This window comes from Balaenoptera musculus, chromosome 12 (assembly GCF_009873245.2).
Source record: "Balaenoptera musculus isolate JJ_BM4_2016_0621 chromosome 12, mBalMus1.pri.v3, whole genome shotgun sequence".
Classification (NCBI taxonomy): domain Eukaryota; kingdom Metazoa; phylum Chordata; class Mammalia; order Artiodactyla; family Balaenopteridae; genus Balaenoptera; species Balaenoptera musculus.
The window spans coordinates 55,227,757-55,235,535 of NC_045796.1; positions in this window are offsets into that span (position 1 = coordinate 55,227,757).

The window sequence follows — 7,779 nt, forward strand, 5'->3', positions numbered from 1 at the left end:
CTGTAAGTAGATGGATATGTTGAATGCAAATATAAAAAAATGATTAGAGATTTTCTTCTCCTTTGGGTAAAAGAAGATTACACTAATAGGAAAATAACTCTTACCACATGTGGTAGTTTCATATAAGGAAGAAAACAGAAGTACAGTACTTTACAGGAATGAAACTAGAAGGCAAGGGAGCATATTGTAGGAAACTGATTAATGAAAACACCTGGGCAAGAGTAGATTAAGTTATTTAAATAGTTTGTGGGGATAGTGACCACGTAGTTAATAAAACCCATCTTCTAATTCATCCAAAAACAAAATGTAATGTAATCTAATGAAATCCTAGTTTTACAACAGGATGCTAAACGCAGCCGGTTGTGGTGACGTCTTTGTTGGCTTTGGTGGGGGAATGATAGCTTTAAACATAGGTCACACGTTGGAGGTTCAACAGATGAGTCCCACTCACACGTGTGTTTTGTTTGTTACACCAATTCTAAATTTTTCATGAGTTGTCAACATTTTAAAAATCTGGAGATTTCATGCAGAAGTCCAGATTTTTGGCTTTCGAGAAATCAGACAGTTTAACATTGGGCAGAGATTCCTAGAAGGCATTATTAGTAGGCTGGAATTGAGTAGAAGCTGCTTCTTGCAATGACTGAACATGCTCTCCAGTTTGCCATTTTCTTACCCCAGCCTGCTTCACTAATTTATTTTCCTGGCCGTTGACAGCATCGGAGTTTGCTTTAAAAAAAAAAATCTGTGTTGATTAGAAATGTTCCCCTGGAGTGTAAAGTGATACAAATTCTTTGGAAGGCGATTTGGCAATATCAGATTTTTAAAATGTACACCATAGTCTTTGAATCAACAATTTTACTTCTAAGAATTTATCTATGGAGATACTTATTCCTGTACATATTTGTACAAGAATGTTCACTAAAGACTTGTTTGTTATAGAGAAAAATAGAAATAATTTAAATATCGGTAAGGGGTTGCTAATTGTGTTACATAAATACAATAGAAAATCAGTATTTACAAAGAATGCAGTGGATGTATACATACTGATTCGTAAATGTTTCTAAGGTACATTAAGTGAAATAAGGTGTATAGAAGTGTTATTAGTGTGTAAATACAGTATGCATAGGGTTATATGCAAGAAAAGTTTGTGGCCCAGAGACTTGTGATATCTGGGAAAACGTAAGATGGGATTAAGACTTTTTCACTGTATAACCTTTTTTTCCTGTTTGTCTAAATCACAACCCTGTGTTATTTTCTATATGATATATATAAAATGTCCAGAATCCTAAATCAAGAGAAGACTCAGTAATAGGTTTTATTGAATCTATAAAATGCCATAGCAATAGTGATAAGTAATATTTTCATAATCACAAAACTTATAATATGATTAAAATGAGTATCCTAATTAAACTCTTGGTAACATAGTCAAAGAAAGGAATGCTCCTTTGCCCACAAAACTCTTGTTTCCATATTGCCTGATAATTAGCACTGTTCATAGCTCTCTCAAATTCTATTAATTATTTATCTGAATTTACACTTCCCCCAATTTTCCTTTTTTTAAAATAACAAAAAGTGGTACTTATTTAACATGGGAAAATCTGGAAATCATGGATTCATGTACTGACTTGAAAAAAGCAATAAATTATACTACCCAACAATTGTATTTCCTTCTAATCTTTCTCAATGCATTTTTTCAATAGTTGTGTTCATAAAGAACATAGCATTTAGTATCTTCTTTATTCAGCATTATATATTAAACATTTCCTATGTTATTTCAGCTTATTTGTAAACTTTTTAAAAAATGATGGCATGATATTCTGTTATACAGATGTTTCATAATTTACTTGATCATATCTCTAAAATTTTTAACACTTAGATTTCTAATATTTTTTGCTTTTATAAAAGGTGGCCTCTTTCAACACTAGTTATAGTCTCAGAGTAGTAACATTTTCTGGGTTATTTGTTGAAATGTTCATCAATTGCTCCATAGTTGTGGAATTACTGTTTGAAGGCTCAGGAAGGGGCTGTTGGAACAGAGAACCCTTAAGCAGGACTGATAGGATTGTTCCAACAGCATGATTAGGGCTATGTACCCTCCCAGAATGTAAAAGGGTTAGAAGGAGGTAGAAAGCTGTGACAAAGGTAGATTAGTTTTAATAATTGCTTACTTCCAGTCTTCTTCCCAAGAATAGGGAAGGAAATTCATCTTCTATGTGATACAAGCCCTAGTCGCAGGACCCAGAACTCAAGCATTTAATGTTATGTTATATAGTTCAGCTACGTCAAGGGTCACTTACGTGCTTATGGGTTAAACTAAAAACTTAGCCTCCATTTATAAAGTTTCCCCAAAATGGACTTGCAGTCTTTTGGAGTGCAACCTTTTTGTCAACTGGAGAAAGTGTAATAGCTGTCTTTATGAGTGGGCATTTAGCTAATATTAAAATTTTGGTTATTTTCACCACAATTTAGGCATATCTATGTATATCTATAGTCACAGTTGTTTTTTTGTGTGAAACATGTTCCCCCGCTTCCTAACGTATTTCACAGTTGTTAGGCAACAAACTTAAGGTTAAGAATAGTAACAGAAATCCCAATTTATAGTTTGGTTTAAGATATTTTAATGTGGACAAGATTTCTGTTAGAATGTCCTTTGTGAAATTCTTAGGTCTTGGATTATGGTTACTTGTCTATTTGTCCGGTGCAAATTGGCACAAATTAATTTAAAATCAGTCCTTTCATTTTAAAGATGAGAAAATTTGAGACCGGAGAGGTGATGACTTCCTTAACGTTTCATGACTACTTAACCAAGCTAGAATTTAGAACCTAGATTTTCTGATTTTTAGTCCACTAGGTTTTCTTTTACTCCATGCTGTCTCTTTATGACATAACCGCATTTATAAAAACACTTTTAGAAAAACACCTGCAGCCTACTACATGTAAGACAAACCTGTTGGGAAACTATAACTTAATAAGCTGATAGTTAAGAGTGATTAATTGGACTATATTTCTTTTCTCCCACTATGCCACAATAAGCTAGGGTGGGTATTTTACCATCTCAGGATGAAAAAGAACAGATGTCAGATTGTAGATCATGGGTAGTCATTAACTTTTATTATCTTTATAAAAATGTTCAATTTCAAGCATACTTGGTGCTTGGAAAGACATTGTGCCTCTAATGTTGCAAAACCATTAAAACCATAAACTGAGAATATAATGACTATAATGGTATACTTGTATGAGTGCATCGAGTCTAGCTGAGTGAAATGGAGGAGAAGTAGTCCTAGGTGGGTGCTGGTTATACAGTTAGTGTAGAAAACTTTTCAAATCAATTCAACAAATTCCCTTTAATGCCTTCTATGTATTAAATACTGGTTTAGGGACTGTGCCCAGGCCCTCCCCTCAAAGGAAATAAAATTTAGTTGGGCAGATGGAAGGCCTACTTGACCAGGTTTTAAAACTGTGCTGTGTAGCATATGATTAAGTGTAAAAAACAGCTACAGAAAAGTATTGGTGCAGGGGAAGAAGGGTTTAATATAGACTGAGTGTCCAAGGCAGCTTTAAGCATCTGGCCTAATTGAATTATTAAATTGCCCTCTAGATTTGGAGACAAATAAATTGATTAGCCTGTTGATTGAGCAACTAACTGAAAAGCTTAAACATGATAAACTTAGAAAAAAAACTAATGTGTGCTAGTCATTGAGTTGTTCTAAAATTTTTAATTAGTGTATTACTAGCTTGCTCAGTTCTATGTTCTGGTTATTCCTTGAGAATTCTGATCTGGCGGCTTTCATGATTTGGAGGCTGTTGTGTCCACATGGCTCTACATTTTTCTGAGAAGAGTGGCAATATCTGATTCTTTTTGATAAGCTTATTGAAAAAGTGGGGAAGAGTGCTTGAAGTGATGTCTATACAGTATTCAAGTAAAATTAATGTTCTCAGTCAAATTCTAAAATAGTATGAAGGTTCCTCAGAAAATTAGAAATAGAACCACCATATGATCCAGCAATTCCACTTCTGGATATTTATCTGAAGAAAATGAAAACACTCGAAAAGAAATCTGTACCCCCATGTTCATTGCAGCATTATTTACAGTAGCCAAGATATGGAAGCAATCTAAGTGTCCATAGATGGATAAATGGATAAGGAAAATGTGGTACATATATACAGTGGAATATTCTTCAGCCATAAAAACAAATGAGGTGGGCTTCCCTGGTGGCGCAGTGGTTGAGAATCTGCCTGCTAATGCAGGGGACACGGGTTCGAGCCCTGGTCTGGGAAGATCCCACATGCCGCGGAGCAACTGGGCCTGTGAGCCACAATTACTGAGCCTGCGCATCTGGAGCCTGTGCTCCGCAACAAGAGAGGCTGCGACAGTGAGAGGCCCGCGCACCGCGCTGAAGAGTGGCCCCCGCTTGCCACAACTAGAGAAAGCCCTCGCACAGAAACGAAGACCCAACACAGGCAAAAATAAAATAAATAAATAAATTAAAAACAAAAAAACAAAAAAAGCAAATGAGGTCTTGCCATTTGTGACAATATGGATGGACCTTGAGGGCATTATGCTAAGTGAAGTAAGTCAGAAAGATGAACACACCGTATGATCTCAATTATATGTGGAGTCTTGAAAAACAAAAAAACAAGTTCTCAGATTGGTGGTTGCAAGAGGCAGGAGGGTGGAGGGTGGGCAAAATGGGTGAAGAGGGTCAAAAGGTATAAACTTCTAAAGTAAATAAGTCATGGGGATGTAAAGTACATCATGGTGACTATAGTTCATAATATTGTACTGCTTATTTTAAAGTTGCTAAAAGAATTGATCTTAAAAGTTAACTCAAGAAAAATATTTGTAACTATGGTGACAGATGTTAACTAGACTTACTGTGGTGATCATTTTGCAATATATACAAATATTGAATCAATATGTTTTACATCTGAAACATATAATGTTATATGTCAATTACATCTCAATTTTTAAAAAGATATCTCTGGATTGGAAAAATAAGAATTAAAACACAAGATGAAACTTAAACAGCTAAATGTAAAGTTTTATATCTTGATTCCAAAAAAAAGTTGAAAAATATAGGGAACATGTGGCTTGAGAGTAATTAATGAGGGGGAAACTACCCTGAGGATTTTCGGTGACCACTAAGCTTCATAAAAGCCAACAGTGTGACACGAATGAATGCTAAATAGTCAGCGAAGTATCTAGCTGCATTAATAACCATCTTTGTTTCTTGCCGAAGAGAGATAGTAGTCATACTGTTTTTTTCTTCTCAGGCTACATATGGAGTATATATCCAGGTAGAGCAGGGTTTCTCAACCTTGGTACTGTTGACATTTTTACCTGGATACGTCTTTGTTATAGGGGCTGTCTTGGGCACCGTAGGATGTTCAGCAGCATCCCTGGCCTCTACCCACTAGACGTCAGTAGTATCTGCCCCCGAGTCATGACAATCAAAAATGCCCGCACACATTGCCAACTGTCCCCTGGGAGACAAAACTGCCTCTAGTTGAGAGCCACTGAGTCACAGGTGTCTCTGCAGACAGCTACTCTCCCTTTCAAGGGACACTTGGATGTCGTGGCATCTGACTCTAAGGTTGGCTGCTTTAGAGTGGGGCTGCTTTTGATTCTGCCAGGCATCTGGGTGCACCACCAACCCAGAACCGTTCTAAACCCTATTCCTATCCTGACGTTTCTTTGGTACCACTCCAGTGATGTGCATTTGGGCAAGAAACCCAAATGAAGGTCTGTTTTGTGGTTATGAATTCTTAGGAGAGACTTTTTTCCTCCTCTCCTAGCACTAGGGATTCAGAAATTAGTCTTTCTTATTATCTCTGACGTAGGAGGCAGTGGATCTGCGGGTCACTGAGGTCTCCCACTCCCCACCTTGGTCAGGCCCTGCACTTTGACTTGTCTCCATCCCCACGACCCTATGAAATCAGAGAGCCAGGTCCTCAGGATCGGTGAATATTGTCAGACTTCACCGTTCAGCTTGCCTCTCTAGGCCCACATTTTCTTGTAATTGTAGGCACCTCAGTATTCCTTCCTTTTCTTTTTTAAATTTAAAAAAGTTAATTTATTTTTGGCTGAGTTGGGTCTTCGTTGCCGCGCGCGGGCTTTCTCTAGTTGTGGCGAGCGGGGGCTACTCTTCGTTGCGGCGCATGGGCTCCTCATTGCGGTGGCTTCTCTTGTTGCAGAGCACGGGCTCTAGGCACGCGGGCTTCAGTAGTTGTGGCTCGCGGGCTCTAGAGTGCAGACCCAGTAGTTGTGGCGCATGGGCTTAGTTGCTCCACAGCATGTGGGATCTTCCGGGACCAGGGCTTGAACCTGTGTCCCCTGCATTGGCAGGTGGATTCTTAACCACTGAGCCACCAGGGAAGCCCCTCCTTACTTTCTTGCCAGCTTGTTAGCATGTTTTTAAAAGTTTTTTCCTTTTAATTTTATGCATCAACTTTAGGTGTTTTTCAGTGAGAGGATCAGTTAGACTGACTATCTAGGCTGAACTATGGCCTGACGTGGAAATACTCATTATTGTTTTTAGTCAGAAAAATTAATGAAATTTCTCAGAATTCAGAAGTCTTCCCAAATTCATCATTATTGCCACACAATAATCAGAGCACAAGTTGGAGAATCAGTTTGTCTAGGCTGGAATCTTAATTTTAACATTTACTAGCTGTGTGGTCACAGGTAAGTTAATGAACCTCTTGTTGCTTCAGTTTTCTCCTCAGAAGAACAGTAGCTATTTCATAGGGTTATGATGACAATTTAATAAATATACATAAAGCATTTAGAATAGTAGAAAACATTAAGTGCTCGATACATTATACATTAGTTTTTTTTTTTTTTTTGGCCATGCCACATGTCTTGCAGGATCTCAGTTCACCGACCAGGGACTGAACCCAGGCCCACAGCAGTGAAAGCCCAGAATCCTAATCACTAGGCCACCAGGGAACTCCCTAGCTCTTACTATTCCCATTATTATCATTCTTTCATATACCTTCTAGCCAATCTAGTTTTTCATTGCCCTTTGATTGCACTGACTACGTGTCAATATTTTTCTTAAAGCTCTCCTCCAACTGTTAATAAGTGGAGGTCACTCTCAAAGAACACTTGTCCCATCACTTAGGGAGAATTGGAGAATTTTCAGCACTGCCCTCTACCAGACCCCACACATTTAGTGCTGCCTCCACATCTGCTGTTTCCTTATCTCAAGTGTGAAAGAGTTCTCTGTAGGGAGCAGAGGGACCCTGACAGTGCTGCCCTCCTCAGGAGCAGGACCTCACCACTGCTATCCCTCCCTAACCCAGCCACCCTCGACTCACACTAGCACAAAAGCTCCAGTAACAAGATTTCCAGCATTGGGAAGACCTCAAAACTTGAAGTCATCAGATCTAGGTTTGAGTCTCAGTCCTGTGAGTTACTAATGATGTAAATGATGCTACCATCTCTATTGACCTCTCAGTGTTGTTGTGATAACTAAACAAGATAAAGTACTTAAAGATCTTGGTAACAGTAAAGCCCTAAATTGGTACGGGCATTATTAAGAGGTTGGGAACCCTTGTTTAAAGGATAGGAGGTCATTAAAAACAACAAGGCAGGGGGCTTCCCTGGTGGCGCAGTGGTTAACAATCTGCCTGCCAATGCAGGGGACACGGGTTTGAGCCCTGGTCTGGGAAGATCCCACATGCCGCGGAGCAACTGGGCCCGTGAGCCACAACTACTGAGCCTGCGCATCTGGAGCCTGTGCTCCGCAACAAGAGAGGCCGCGACAGTGAGAGGCC